We start from the raw sequence: 16414 nt of genomic DNA on the forward strand, positions 1-16414 counted from the left end.
TAAGCAACATGGCACAGAATGCCACAAGAATAGTATCTTGTGCCAAATTTGCATTTATTATTTTTTGAGGAATTTCCAGTGGTCTATGACAGAGAAAGATTGAGACAATGGTAAAAAACCGAGGTAGCAACAGACAATTCTTTCAAGGTTAAATAAATACACTTATTGTTGGGCTTAATCGCCATTTGGTATGTCTCGTTATTTCCATCTCGATATTCACTACAGTATTTTAACATGAAAGTACTTTTAGATATTAGGTGGGTAAACACTCACAACATCATTAACACTAGAATCCCTGAAGCCTACGAAAAAACCCGTAAACCTGGCCCACCTTAAATTTCTTTGCACCTCTACATCAGCAACTTCTATTTTGTAAATGCGTTGATCAGCATTAGCAGCAAGCAGCCTGCTATCTCATCTCCCCTTTGATGGAGCTCAACTCAAGCCAAAGCTCCTTATCTGTGTTTGAGGTGTCTGGAGTTGTATAGGATAAATAACACAGTACAGACAACTCCCGAACTTTGCGGGGGTTACATTTCTAGAGCATCCACGAATTGCGAAAAACTGTGAATTTTGGATGTGGTAAAAAAAAAAAAATACCTATAATAAATATAAATAAATGCCTATTTTTATAGTTTAAGCCCTAAATATGCCCCCAGAACACTTTTTAATTTCATTTCAAACTCAGCTTAATACATTACCCTAAAAAAAAGAATGTAAAGGTAAACCTGTATACTGTACAGTACTGTACTGCTATGTTTCCCTCAGTGCTAGAATGTAAAATACCGATGTTACCCCTATATGTACTGTAATACATGTAAGCACATTTTCTTTGATATGTGCTGTCATTTGCTTTGGTATAAGTACGGCAAATATGTAATAATTTACTTTAATAAAAATACAGTAAAATGTATGGGTACTCACCAATAATGAATGATACTGATTGAAGATGATGGTGATGATGAATTAGCTTTGTGGTATGGTAAAGGTATGTAATGAAGATAATGACTACAAGGCAAAGCAGAGGATTTACAGCTCCTCGGGTGGCTACCGCAGCAAAACTTTTTAGTTCTGGGAGCAAATCCAGTAGTTCAACCCTCTCTTGAACTGTCTTAAACTTTTTCTGGCGGTTAGGTTCATTGCCAGAAGTGTTAGAAGGTGCAGGGCGTTTTGGCGGCATAATAGGGCTTTAAGTAGAACATAATGAAAAACACGAGAACATTCGGAGAAACACTCGAGATAACTACACACGGTAAACTGTTATGATGCGGGAATGCTGGGCTGCATCTGCCGGAGATGCGACACAGAGCAGAAGCCAATCAGCAGCAAGGAGAAATGAATAATGCTCTCAGCTTGGCTACTTTCACCATCACAAGCTGCGTTTTCCTCTACATTTGCTTTGTGTTGCCTCTACAGTACAGTATTTCCACAAAAAAGCCATAAAAAAATTTGGAGGATATTTGTGGCTTCCGCTAACAATTATTAGTTAGGTTCTAAAGAAAAATCTGCAAACAACTGAGGCCACGAACTCTGAACCGCAACTTCATGGGGGTTTACTGTATATTGTTTTCTGGAATACATGCATTTCATGTGTGTTCCATGTCTACAAAGATCTGGGTAAGTGTATGATGAAAGGAAATGAGAAAAATGCAAGAAATGCTGAACACATACCTAAAGCAGAAACCTTTTCCATGTTATACTAATAATAACATGAAGTGTATAATGTGTGAAGGCTTTAGTCCAAATATCAAAAAAATGTGCACTTTTATTCAGGAATATAACCAAAGAAAAAAAAGCATTCGATTTACATGTTGCTGTCAATGAGTTAAAAACCCAAGCTTAAATGTTAATTGACAGGAAATTGATATGTATTCTTGAATAATGTGGAAGAAAGAACTGCTGCATTATAACTGAAAGGCACCGTAAGGTGTAGTCAAGTATAATTTGAAGTGTATCGGGAATAGTAAAGGGGAATTAAATATATAGACAGAATGGTTTGAACTTGGATTTTGTTGAAGTTTACTCATAAACTTCCCAAATGTAACAGACACTACTAAGGACGTATTTAGTGACTTGCAAAATCTAGAAGGAGAAGTACTTCTTAGATTAAAGAGATTGAAATCTAACATATCAGCAGAACATTTATACTCAAGTGCTTAAGGAAGTTAGTGATTACATATAAAAACACTGGCATGTAATTTTTGAAAAACTGCACACTAGGGAAGCTTCTATATTCAGAAGGCTAACAGATTCTATCTCATTGCAATCTAAATAACATAGGCCAGTAACCTTAACATGCATCTCAGGTTAAGTGGAAGAAATTATAAAATGGAAAAGATCAAGCAGTACAGGACAAGAAAACATCATTGTAATCTTCTGCATGGGACTGCTATTATTTATTCTCTTTTCTTAAAGACTCTATTTGCCCTCCTGAATTTTCCCAAAACTTGTGGAATGCAGTCACTATGAGCCTCTGATTCACATTACACTCAATCAAACATCCTCCAGTCCTGCTTGTCTTCAGCAAAATCACCTGACTGCTACAATATATAAAAAATTAACAAATGAGAGGAGACCATTTAGTCCATCTAAGGTGTCTCAATATCTCATCTAGATACTTTTTTGAAGGTTGTCAAGATTTCTGCTTCAATTACACATCTGGGTAGTTCGTTCTGGATTCCAAAAAATCTTTGCATAAAGAAGTACATCCTGGTTTCAGTCCTAAATACACATCTCCTTAATTTCCATTTGTGTCATTGAGTATGTGATTCATCATTAAGATGAAAAAATTGTGCTGAATCTACTTTATCAATGCTTTTGAGGACTTTGAAGACCTGTATAGGTTCCCTTGAAGTCTCCTATGCTGGTGACTAAACAGGTTTAATTGTTTGTTGAGGTGCTGCTATGTCTTTTCTGTGGCATGGTGACCAGAACTGCACACACTATCGGATGCGGTCCTGCTAGTTTCTTATACTGTATAGTTTAAGCATAATAACTCTTATTCAAACGTTTTTACAATATAACCTAAACTTTTATCTGTCTTTTAATTCACTTCTGCACATTGCTTAGATGATGAAAATGTGGTGTCAAAACAGCCTCCTCAGTCATTTTCAGCAGATGCATTTTTTAGGACAGTGTCCACTATCTTGTATTTATATTACAGTTTTTTACAATCGCTATGAGTTTTTTCAAAACATTTAACAAGTTTCCTAAACTCTGAACACGGTTAGCACAACATCCGTCTTTGTAGGCTATACAATTAACACGTTTCTTGTTGCCTTGATACAAAATGCATACAGTTAACACCAATTTAAAATGCTTGAACTTCTTTTACACACAAGCTTAACCAAGACCAAAACAATGTAATTTTACAGTCAAATTTACAAATGCTTTCACACTGTATGTCAGAACAGATTACATCATGTTCTAAACATAACTTATATAGGCTAAAGTCAAAGTGAACAGCTGTTCATATTGTGAATTGAAACACAAATATATTCCCTGTATTTTATTCCATTGCCAATGAGAAACAGCTTATTGCAGTTATGCAAATATATAAATCACAGCTGATTCCCATCTAGGAACCACACTCAGGTGTTGAGGTTTTTCCAATCACATGATCATATGGACTCTTTGGACTGATCTTGTGTGGAAAAGGAACAATATAGAGCAACACAAATAAAGAAAGAAAGAAAGAATGCCTGCACGAGGGAGAGGAAGACGAGTACCAGGACAATTGAGAGGAGTGGGGCAAGGAAGAGGGAGAGGAGTTAGAATGCGTGGTGGCGCTCAAAGAAGGACCAGAGCTAGGGTAACTGATCAAATACAGTAAGAGCTACTATCATTGACCATGTCATAAACCATGGGCTATCATACAGAGAGGCTGGTGAACGAGTACAGCCAAATCTCAGCCGGGACACAGTGGCATCCATTGTCCGTATTTTCAGAGAAACCAACAGGTAGGATATTGCTTCTCCTACAGCAAAGTGTAAATAATTTTACCATTTACTGTATTAGAGTGACTGTATGCCTCCGGTCTCTAATATGTAACTGCATTTTGTCCCTCTAAGGATTCAACGTCTACCTCCCTCAGGGGGCAGAGGAAAGTTCTTGAATGAAGAACAGGAACATGCTATTGTCAACATGGTGATTGCTGACAATGAAATAAAACTAAAGGACATTCACTCCAGAGTTGTAGAGGACAACCTTGTCTTTGGGAACATTGCAGCAATCAGCATATCATTCATTTCTCGGACTCTAGCTAAACACAGAGTCCGAATGAAACAACTATACAAAGTTCCTTTTGAAAGGAACAGTGAGCGCATCAAAGAACTCCGTCACCAATACGTCCAGGTAAGGTTATGCAATACAGTCATTACTGTACTATACACAGTGTGTTTTGCAGTAAACTACTCTATAAACCTGCAGTGCATTAGTACATACAGTAGATATACAGTACAGCACAGCATTTATATACACTGTGTGTAATTACTTTCAGAGAGTCATGGGGTTGTAGGCCAATCAAGTCCCACATGAAATTATCTATGTTGACGAGGCTGGCTTCAACTTGGCGAAAAGGCGTCGCCGTGGGAGAAACATACAGTAATAGGTCAAAGGGCCACAGTTACTGTGCCGGGCCAGAGAGGAGCCAACATCACCATGTGCGCCGCAATCTCCAACAACGGTGCACTCCTGCATAAATGTCAGATTGGCCCCTACAACACCGACCGCCTTCTCCTGTTTTTAGAAGACCTGCACGAAAGACTGAGAGGTAGAAAGGGGACAGGTGGAAGACCACTTGCCAATATATGTTATCACATGGGACAATGTGGCATTCCACCATTCCCGTGCAGTCACAGCCTGGTTTGACGGCCATCCAAGGATGATGTCCCATTTCCTTGCCCCTTACTCCCCTTTCCTCAACCCCATTGAGGAGTTTTTCTCAGCCTGGAGATGGAAGGTTTTTGACCATCGTCCAAATGACCAAATGTCCCTCCTGGATGCAATGGATGCTGCATGCCAAGACATCACAGCTGAACACTGCCAGGGGTGGATAAGGCATGCCAAAAGATTCTTTCCACGATGCCTTGCCAGAGAAGATATCAGGTGTGATGTGGATGAGAACATGTAGCCAAATGCAGAAGACCGGGCAGAATAGAAGATTACTTTGTTTTTTTTTATTATAATTCCGGTGCTTTTTCTGTTTGTATATCTTTCAGCAATGTCCTTTTGCAAATAAAGTCTGTACTGCAGCAGTTCTGTGTCTGTATTTTTTTTACATACAGTAAACTGTACATTTTATAAAGCTACTCTGAGATGGTCATTCACTTTTTGTATTGAATTTCTGCAGCAAAAGAAACAAAATGCATGCATTTACTAAACCCAACAAAACAAAGATGTAGAAAGGCTTCAAATATAAGGGCAGACCTGACACATAAAATAATGCAGTTTCTGTAATTTCAGCTGATGATAGTGTTTTTTTGTCAATGTGTTATGATTGACTAAATGTTCCTGTTGGAAGAGAACATGTGTTACTGTTTTGAATAATTATTTGATTTTAAAACATATTTGCAGTGTTTTGCTTGACATAGTGTACTGTGGTAGTTTATTATTGTATTTTGAAAATTAGTTTTGGGGTTTAGTTTACAATGTTTGATTTTGAGCATGAAATTAACCGTTTTGCCAATTGTGTGTTTTAGGTGTGTTGGTGCGTTAAGAGTTTAGGAAACTTGTTAAATGTTTTGAAAAAACTGTCATAGCGATTGTAAAAAACTGTAAATGTTCACTTCTCCCACATGTAGCACTTTTCATTTTTCTAGATGAAACTGCCCATTTCCAAATCTTGTCCAAATAATTCTGAATTGATGTGTCTGCCATTGCTCCAATTTTATAATCATTTGCAAATATCACAATTTTTCTAATTATACCAGAATCAATGTCATTAATGTCAATCAGAAAAAGTAGCATTCTAAGGACAGACCCTTCACTGATAACCTCACTCCTCATGTATTGTCCTCTTGTTTGTACTCTTTGTCTTCTGCTGTTTAATCAACATGAGATGTTTGTAGGTTACCTCTGATCTGTACATGTACTGTTTATTTCAGGATTAACCTTTGGTGCTGGACTGAGTCAAAGGATTTTTGAACATTTATAAATTTTGTTGCATTCTTTGCTTTAGTCAACTACTGCAGTTGTCTGTTCAAAAAAAATGTAAAAAGACTGGTTTGGCAAGATCTTTATCTAATGAATCCATGCTGACTGTTATTTTTCTATAGGTAGTTTTCTAATTTATTTCTTATTATACTTTGAATCAGGACACAGAAGCAACACTTACTGGTCTGTAATTATCAGGATCCATTTTGACTCCCTTCTTGAAGATTGGAGTCACATTTGCAACCCTCACGTGATGATGTCGCAATTTAAGATCTAAAAAATCTGCTACTACAGGTCGACAGTCAGACAATATTCAATTTTACGGATACTCTGATCAGGGCTGAAATTCAACAACTATTTTCTGTTAATCAATTGGCTGATTCCAATTTTGATATATATGCATATATATATATATATATATATACACATATATATATATATATATATATATATATATATATATATATATATATATATATATATATATATATATATATATATATATATATATATATATATATATATATATATATATATATATATATATATATATATATATATACATATATAGATACATATATACATACATATATAGATACATATATACATATACATATATATATACACTGCTCACAAAAATTAAAGGAACACTTTAAAGAAACACATTAGATACATCAGATCTCAATATGAAGTTGAATATCTATACAAATAACGACAGGGCAATGTCTTAGGAACAAAAGGATGCCAAGTCTTTTAATGGAAATAAAAGTTTTCTGCCTACAGAGGGCTCAATTGTGTAGACACCCTAAAATCAGAGTGAAATGAAGATGTGGCAGGCTAGTCCATTTTTCAAAAACTTAATTTCTGCTACTCAAAATGCTTTTCAGTATCTTGTGTGGCCCCCATGAGCTTGTATGCATGCTTGACAACGTCGGGGCATGCTCCTAATGAGACGACGGATGGTGTCTTGTGGCATTTCCTCCCAGATCTGTATGAGGGCATCCCTGAGCTGTTGTACAGTCTGAGGAGCAACCTGCGGCGCCTAATGGACCGAAACATAATGTCCCACAGATGTTCTATTGGGTTTAAGTCAGGGGATCGTGAAGGCCATTCAATTGTTTCAATTCCTTCATCCTCCAGGTACTGCCTGCATACTCTTACCACATGAGGCCGGGCATTGTGCGTGCATTAGGAGGAAACCAGGACCTACTGCACCAGCGTAGGGTCTGACAATGGGTCCAAGGATTTCATCCTGATACCTAATGGCAGTCAAGATGCCGTTGTCTAGCCTGTAGAGGTCTGTGAGTCGCTCCATGGATATGCCTCCAAGATCATCACTGACCCACCACCAAACCAGTCATGCTAAACGATGTTACAGGGCAGCATAATATTCTCCACGGCTTCTCCTGACCCTTTCACGTCTTTCACATATACTCAGGGTGAACCTGCTCTCATCTGTGAAAAGCACAGGACGCCAGTGGTGGACCTGCCAATTCTGGTATTCTATGGCAAATGCAAATTGAGTTCCCCAGTGCTGTGCAGTGAGCACAGGGCGCAGTAGACATTTGGGCCCTCAGGCAACCCTCATGAAGTCTGTTTCTGATTGTTTGGTCAGAGACATTCACACCAGTGGCCTGCTGGAGGTCATTTTGTAGGGCTCTGGCAGTGCTCATCCTGTTCCTCCTTGCCCAAAGGAGCAGATACTGGTCCTGCTGATGGATTATGGACCTTCTATGGCCCTCTCCAGCTCTCCTAGAGTAACTGCTTGTCTCCTAGAATCTCCTCCATGCCCTTGAGACTGTGCAGGAGACACAGCAAACCTTCTGGCAATGACACGTATTGATGTGCCATCCTGGAGAAGTTGGACTACCTGTGCAACCTCTGTAGGGTCCAGGTATTGCCTCATGCTACCAGTAGTGACACGGACTGTAGCCAAATGCAAAACTAGTGAAGAAACAGTCAGAAAAGATGAGGAGGGAAAAATGTCAGTGGCCTCCACCTGTTAAACCATTCCTGTTTTGGGGGTCATCTCATTGTTGCCCCTCTAGTGCATCTGTTGTTAATTTCACTAACACCACAGCAGCTGAAACTGATTAACAACCCCCTCTGCTACTTAACTGACCAGATTAATATCCCATAAGTTTCATTGACTTTATGCTATACTCTGATTAAAAAGTGTTCCTTTAATTCTTTTGAGCAGTATATATATATATATATATATATATATATATATATATATATATATATATATATATATATATTTTTTTTTTTAAAACTAATCTCCTGCATAACCAGACATGGAGAACTGTTAAAGAAAATTAACTTTAGTATTTTTATAATTAAACTATAGACCACAGGTGTTACCTGTTCATTTTTATTGACAAAATTAAATTCTGTAAACTTATTGTTCAGTGACTGAAAAAAATACTAAAATAAATAAAATTACCTTAAAACACATACTTTTTTAACTAATAAAATATGTACATAAAATATCTGAATGTGATACATATCACATAAAAGAAAATAATCGCTTCTCTTAATTACAAGCTGTCATATTGTTTACATTTTTCTGTATATAACTTTTCTGAAATTAAGTTTAAATGAAATGTATGTCTAAAAAATATACATTTTCATGTCTTGATTTAATTAATTGATATTGACAGTTAAACACTACTTAAATGTAAATATCATGCACTTATAGTTTTGAATCATTTTTAATCATTAATTGCACTAAAGCATTTTTTGCTGGTAAAATATACATTTACTATATATTTAGTTTTTTTTTTTCATTTTTTCACAGTGTATCACCTAGACATTCCTTATTGTTGAGGTGTAATTATTAATATGGATTGCTATTTGAAGTATGCAGTATTTGTTTCTTCCCCAGCTCACAAATAAATAATAAACACAGTGTAAATCCTTAGAAAATCCATAAATCTATCATATGATCATAAGATGTTTATCAAGAAGATAACATGCTTAACAAGTTTACAAGTAAAACTGACACATTTTACTTTTAAGCAAACACACCTATATTTACTAAGTAGCAATTTCAAATTCTTTTTGATCTTTTCTTTTTCTAATTGAAAGTATGATCTGCTCTACTTAACACAAGCTCTCTCACCATCCAAATTCAGTGAAACAGTGTCAGTTTTAATTAATCGGCAAAATAAAAAAAAGCCTGAATTCATTAAAGTATTTTTACTTGCTGTTTGTCTAATTATTCAGGACGACTCCTCCAATTACCTTTTCTCAGTTTATTACCTCACGTTCTTTAATTTAAATAACAATATTCCAGTCTCTTCTCTCTCTCTCTCTCTGGCAAAATCTGCCAAGCAGCTCCTCGATTACATGAACTTTACCGGAAAAAAAAAAATAATAACACACACACACACACACACACACACACACGTGGGCTACCTCAATTACCATAGTACCTAACGTATAAGAGCACTAAAAAAAATGGTAAATCTTAGAAAAGCAGATGCTGACCTTTTTTTTCAATAAAATGCACAAGTGCATTTGTCAATCTTTGCTTGTGCGTGTCCACAAAAATATTATCTATCCAGCCTCAACAAGGTCAGTTTCAAATGGTAAAATTGTGTCATGGAAATATTATTGTATTTGAAATTGTGTCATTAATTTGCTAGAACTGAGTCTGCTGAGGAAACCTTATCTACCTTCTACTCATGGGCAGAGCTTAACATTTAGACTTGGGGGAACTCAAATGAACCATAAAAATAACTAAATTTTTTTAGAGTGACATTACATCCCGTGTCAAATGTTGTAAACTGTAAGTAATATAAAGTTACAACATAAAGAAAATCTCACATTAACACATTTAAAACTTTAAATTTATAAAAATATTACAAATGTCATTCATGATACTTGACAGAAGATACTGCTTTATGAGTTTTTTTTTTTTTTTTTACTTATTACAACTGTAGCAAAATAATCACTTTCTTATTTTTCAATAAGTTAGAAAATGTGTGTAAAATGTGAAAGAGTTGGGGCATCACTCTGGTAATCCCGTATAATTTGATGCAAAAATAAAAAGCAGTCTTTACAGACTGAGGTTCAGATCAGAACTAACTCCAAGATGGTAGAACTGTTGGTCATATGACTTCCAGGCAGGAAAGGGTGGGTCAAGGAGGGCAGACATTGGAAGTGACATCAGAGGTAGAACGACTGTCGGTCTTAAATTCTATAGAGGGAGGAAGACATTAGCAAACAGTGCCAAACGCTGGCCGGCAACTACCATCACCAGTGAGAGCCCTTCAACTGTTCATGTGGGGACTTAGCTAACTGATTTGAAAGATGAAGCATTTTCAAGTATTTATTTACTTCATAAAAGTGACAATTTTTTTTTAATATATATTTTGTTACAAGGGTGAATGTGATGTTCGATGGCAATTTGTTCATACCACCACCACCAACACTCTGTACAGGCAAGCAAAAGCACTGGGCATTGGAGCAACATTGTTTTAGCTTCTTCGGCTGACTACTGAGGATATGCCAACAGGCATGGCACATGAAAATGTAAAATATTCACAGAAAAATATTATATAAAAATATAAAAGTTGAAATAATAATCCTGTGTTAGTTGATTATTAATATACAGTATTTGAATTAGCTAAAATATTGAGGTAAAATACTCTTTATTTTAGACTTATTTTAATAACAAAATGCATCCATTGGATGGGCCAGGACCCCCTGGTCTCCCCTTAAACTCTGTCCATGCTAATACATACATTCTCCAATATTAGAGAAGTACTTATTCTGCTAACTAGCACATGACAAAGAATACCATTATGTCAAGTTTAATTTTATTTTATTGTAAGTATGTGCATTGTAAGATAAAATACAGAAGCGAGAAAAGAGTTGGGGTACCTTGAAGATGAACCCCAAATATTTTTGTCAAAAACAAAGAAAATTGCAAAAATAGGTGCAACGTCTTTCCATGTGTGAGTAATCAGTTTGATTGACTCAAGATGGCTATGGAGCTCCTTAAGAGGAAACCAGTCCAGAAGGGGGAAAACCAAAGAATTGTGATCTGGAAGTGACATTGCTGTTGCTGCCAGTCATATGATCTGCAAAGGAGAGAGGAGGTGAAGCATTAGGCAACAGTGCCAACCCTTGGCCTGGCATGGAATTACCATTAGATAAACCTCCACGATGTCTTTCAAGTGCATGTGTGTGGCACCATATATTCCTTTATGAGCTCTAACTAAATTCCTCCTCCTAGTGGTATAGCAAGTATAGCAACAAGTGAGTAGTAACAGATCAGCTGATTTATCTTAGAAATGTACAGTATTCAGTTCCAATACTGATCTGCTGTTTTTTTTTCCTTGCTTTTCAATATTTCATGTTCTCATCCACAACACAAAGGTAGCTGAATGCAATAAATGGGAATTTATTAACAAGATAATTACATGCATAATACATTTCTAGCAGTAAAGAATTCTTTCTTGTAGCATATGATACTTAAGGTGTTATCAGATCATTTTACAATTTGATCTATAATCAGTTTTTAAAACTTTTAACTATACAAAGCACTTCTAACACAAAACTTTGAAAATGCCAAAGGGATCAAATATACAAAGAAACAGACTAACCTGAAACTTAGGTGGGTCTGTCAATAATTGTTCAAAGTTTTGAGTTTCAAATCTGGCAGTACCATTTAAATGCAGTTTAATTACTGCACAGAGGACATCTTGGTAATCATGGTTATTGTAGTCAAAGCCAAAATTCCAGGCATAGAACAAAATGTTCCAAGGTAAAATAGAAAGGCTAATTATGGTTTATAAAGCTAACAATAGTCACAATAAGTTTAGCTTTAAATTTGTAGTAGAGGTATCTCTTAGCAGGAGTAAACATAGGAGGGAGGAGGCCACTGGGCTTGAACCATTGTTTGGGCCCCATCTATATGCTCTGAATAAACCTCTGACAAAGTCATACGTCATATCAAAGGTTACACAACAACAGCAAACTACGCACTTAAAAGTAAAGGTGCTAAAGTGGTTCTTCAGAGTTAAGCCTTAAGGAACCATTTTTGGCTCCCAAAGGAAATATTTATGTGAAGGTTCCAGAAAGAATTTTTAAAAACTTAGATCTGTAACACATGCCATAAACAGCCATTAACAGATGATAATCATTGTATAAAATACCAATGGATTTTTAATTATAAAAGGACTATTGTTGCATACATTAACAAAGGGTAAGTTTAGTATTTCTTGATCTGTTAATATCCTCCTAGGTAACCTACTGTTCAACATGTCTGTATTGTCTGCATATTGAGAACCTTTTCAAAGCCCAAAGAGAAATTTCATATATAAAGATCTATTCCCAGAATAAAATGCTTCTATGTTGAAAAATTGCACTATGAAGAACCAAAAAGCTGACTAATGTGAATTATGTGAATTTCCCCTTGGGATTAATAAAGTATCTATCTATCTATCTATCTATCTATCTATCTATCTATCTATCTATCTATCTATCTATCTATCTATCTATCTATCTATCTATCTATCTATCTATCTATCTATCTATCTATCTAATGTACTATTAAAGAAACAGTGTTTTTTAAGAATGTAGTGAAAGAATATGAAATGTGTATAGGAACAAAAGCTTAGAATTAAATTTGATAGGCATCATATCACTCTATGCAACACCAAATATTAAGAAGAACAATAGTCTTATTCTCCAATGAGCTATTTAGGGAGAGGAAGAGAGAAAAGAGGGAGAATAAATATTTTACATTACTATTCTGGCACCTAATTATTTTTCCATCCTTCCATCCATTACCAACCTGCTATATCCTAACTACAGGGTCACGGGGGTCTGCTGAAGCCAATCCCAGCCAACACAGGGCACAAGGCAGGAAACAATTCCCAGACAGGGCACCACCCACCGCAATTAGTTTTACAATACAAGGAATTTTCATCAAGTTTTCTCTGCAAGTTGGAGAACCTGCTTGCATGGCTGGATGTAGATCAATGTCATACTCAGGATGAAGCAATTGCAGGATTAAGGACCTTACTCAAGGGCCCAAAACTAAGAAAAACATTAAAATAAAGCAAATATACCAAAAAATTTAATAATTTAAAATAAAAACAAAAAAACACATTAGCAGGTTTTGTTTAGATGGCCCTTTTGTCAAGCTCCCAATAAACCTTACTTGTTATTTATTGGAGATACTGCCAACTCAGTACTTGAACATTTCTATTGTATCAATGTCAAATGATTTTTTCAAAAGATATAATTTAGCAACAATAACATTCTACTCTGGTTTACCCTGCATCAGTGGTGAGAAACTTCAGTCCTGGAGGGTCAGAGTGGCTTCAGATTTTTGTTTCAGCTCATCTTAATGAGAATTCAATTATCCACTATATAATAAAACACTGAAGTCTGTTTTTCAGTCCCTCTGAAAAATCTGATTGGTCAGTTTGGCTTTGGTTGTGTGACAAAGGAAGAAGTGTGAGAATGAGACAAACAAGGAGGAGAAACTGTATTGGAGGCATTAGGAATATCACCTTTAAAGATGGCAAGTAAAAAAGAGGACAGGATGCATGAAAGAAGCCTTGAAAATAATGATAGAGTCTGAGAAACAGGCTTAAAGGGAATGCACTTGAGAGAAAGAGCGTCAGAAGCATTCACATTGGAATACCAAGGAAAGTAGATGAAAGAGCACAAAGGGCAAGAGACAGCAAACATTTTTAAAAGATTCTATTAGATCAAGAACACGCTAGGTCTATAGATGAGGCACTTTATAGTGTAGAAGGAAAATTTTTTATATTAGCATGAAAATAGCAAATTAACATAAAGAGCCATACGAAGTAATTAAAAGCTTCTAAAACAGATTAAGCATAAATTAGAATGTTAAGCAAAAAAGATAGGTCAAGGAAATGGTTAACTAAAAATCAGTCATATTGCTTATTTCCAAGCTTATAGCAGAAATTACTAGTGTCAGAAGTACAGGAAAAAGAACACCTGTGTCCAAGGCTAGGAAGCTAAGGAAACGATAACACAGAGAAGATGGCTCTGGAAGGCACGTAGCGAAACCAGTTGGACTGGGGAATCAGCAGAAAGGAAACCAAAAGGCTTTTGCTGTAAGCAAGTTCACGCTGATGTAATGCATGAAGAGAAACATTAGTATATTTAGGCATTAGCAAAAATATTAGAAGAATATATTAGAAATTAACTTTAGTGTAGAAATCAAGACAAATCAAGCATGCCAAGTAATGATTAAATAAAAGCATATACAATATATCTTTTTAATTAAAGCTTAGCTTTAGGCTACCATTATGACATAACTTGAAAGGCTTAGAGAAGGAAGTGATACCATGAAAGACCAAATATGGAATAAAGAACATCTGCCCAGCTGAAGAACCAATCAAGAATAAGCAAAACAGAAACTGAAGTGAACAATAGACAGTATAGCCAGGTGCAGAATGAGCTAATCGAATGAGGTCAAAATGATAAGAAATTGTTATAAAAACTTCGATTGCTGTAATGTTCGGGGCTCAGCTCAATTTTGCCGTATTGGGTTGAGTCCTTGTTGTTTTTTTATGTTGTTTTATTGCAATAAAGCTTTAAAACTCTGTCTGTATATCTCAAGTCCTAATAGCCTTTATTTATAGGTAAAAAGCCATTTGATGATGAATTTTTCGCCACAACAATAGGAAAAGATAGGCTTTGCAATCAGAACTCAACCTCTTGACAACACAAGAAATGGAACAACTCTTAGATCTTAGATAAAGATCTTTGGTCAACAAATCCACAAGCAGGAAGTTCACAATGCATTATCAGTAAACACCAAAAAATACAGAGATAAAATCATTGACCATAAAAATATAATGCACATATTTAGAGACCATTATAAGTCCTTATATTTGACTCTAAACAATACAAGACACAATCGAATGCGTTTTTTTTTTATATACATTACGGATACCACAGCTAGATATTCTCAGTGCAGAGGAATCGGATAAACCTCTGACACTATTAGAATTACTAGATGCTATAAACTCACTTTAGAGTGGGAAAGCAGCAGGCCTATATGGATTCTCTTCTGAAATTTCTAAAACAAAATTCAATTAAGTTAGCTCCCCTTTAATTAGCAACATTTATATAAGTCAGATACAATAAAATTCTACTTAAACGTTTCTCCAAGCATTAATTACTGTCTTCCCTAAGAAAAATAAGGACTTAGTACAATGTACAGACCAATCTCAGTTCTGAATAATGATGTTACGATACCCTCCAAAGTTCTAGTTAGAAGAATTGAGAAAGTGCTCCCTTCAGTAATATCACAAGACCAAACCAGATTTATTAAAGATAGACACTTATCTTCCATTGCCTGTTAAATGTAATACATTCACCCATAAAATCTAACACTTCAGAGATCTTATTATCTTTGGATGCATAAAAAGCATCTGATATGGTTGAACAGGACTACATATTCACCACATTGCATAAATTTGGGATTGGCCCAAACATATGTGCATGGATCTGACTACTGTATACCAGTCCAGAAGCTTCAGTTTATATTAACAACATTATTTCAGACTACTTCAAACTAGAACATGGTACTAGACAAGATGCCCCCTGTCACCACTATTATTTACAACAGCCATTGAGCCATTACCTGTTCACTTTTGAAATGTATCTGAAATAAAGAGGACTTTAACAGAAAATATTACTGTATGCAGATGATATACTACTGTATATATCAAACCACCACACTATGCGACTCTTCAATTCCACCCGGTTAAACGTTAACATTATACAAAGTTATTGTCTGTTTTACCTGCATTTTTATCACTCTTTAATTTAATTAAATATTTTTTAATATTTTTTTTATCAGTATGCTGCTGGAGTATGTGAATTTCCCCTTGTGATTAATAAAGTATCTATCTACAGTATTTATCTACATTTGGCTTGTGCCCTGTAAATCAGGAAATAGCAGTTTGGAAAGATACCTAAAGTTCTGGTTACACCCCGTACATTCAGTTCCATCAAATATTATTATTTGTTCAAAATCCTCAGTGAAGTATGCTTCATTGTCACAAGAACTAGTTTCTGTAATGTCATTACAGGCCATCTGTGAAGAACCGTCAGTATTATAAGATTACAAATAGTTTCTAAGTCAGTCTGTTTACATTTGGATGCCATGTATTCAGCTTTCCTGTTCTAGCAGCCGCCTTCTGTCTTTAGCTAGAGTTCACTGGCTATGAGGAAGCTTGGATGACTTTGTACATTT

At 35.6% G+C, this 16414-nt stretch overlaps 1 protein-coding gene across 2 annotated transcripts in view; it reads right to left on the reverse strand.

Annotated features, from left to right (window-relative positions):
* The window catches only part of LOC120524960 (UDP-glucuronosyltransferase 2C1-like), a 30607-nt gene extending 21127 nt beyond the window's left edge, over positions 1 to 9480 (reverse strand). The window contains exon 1 of one of the 2 annotated variants that reach the window (XM_039746869.1): positions 9359 to 9480. The gene's annotated coding sequence lies outside the window, so the exon portion shown is untranslated. The remainder of the gene's footprint in view (positions 1 to 9358) is intronic. The other variant, XM_039746870.1, reaches the window with a different exon arrangement.
* Between the last annotated feature and the right edge of the window lie 6934 nt (positions 9481 to 16414).

Source organism: Polypterus senegalus, chromosome 3 (assembly GCF_016835505.1).
Source record: "Polypterus senegalus isolate Bchr_013 chromosome 3, ASM1683550v1, whole genome shotgun sequence".
In the NCBI taxonomy this organism is placed as follows: Eukaryota; Metazoa; Chordata; class Cladistia; order Polypteriformes; family Polypteridae; genus Polypterus; species Polypterus senegalus.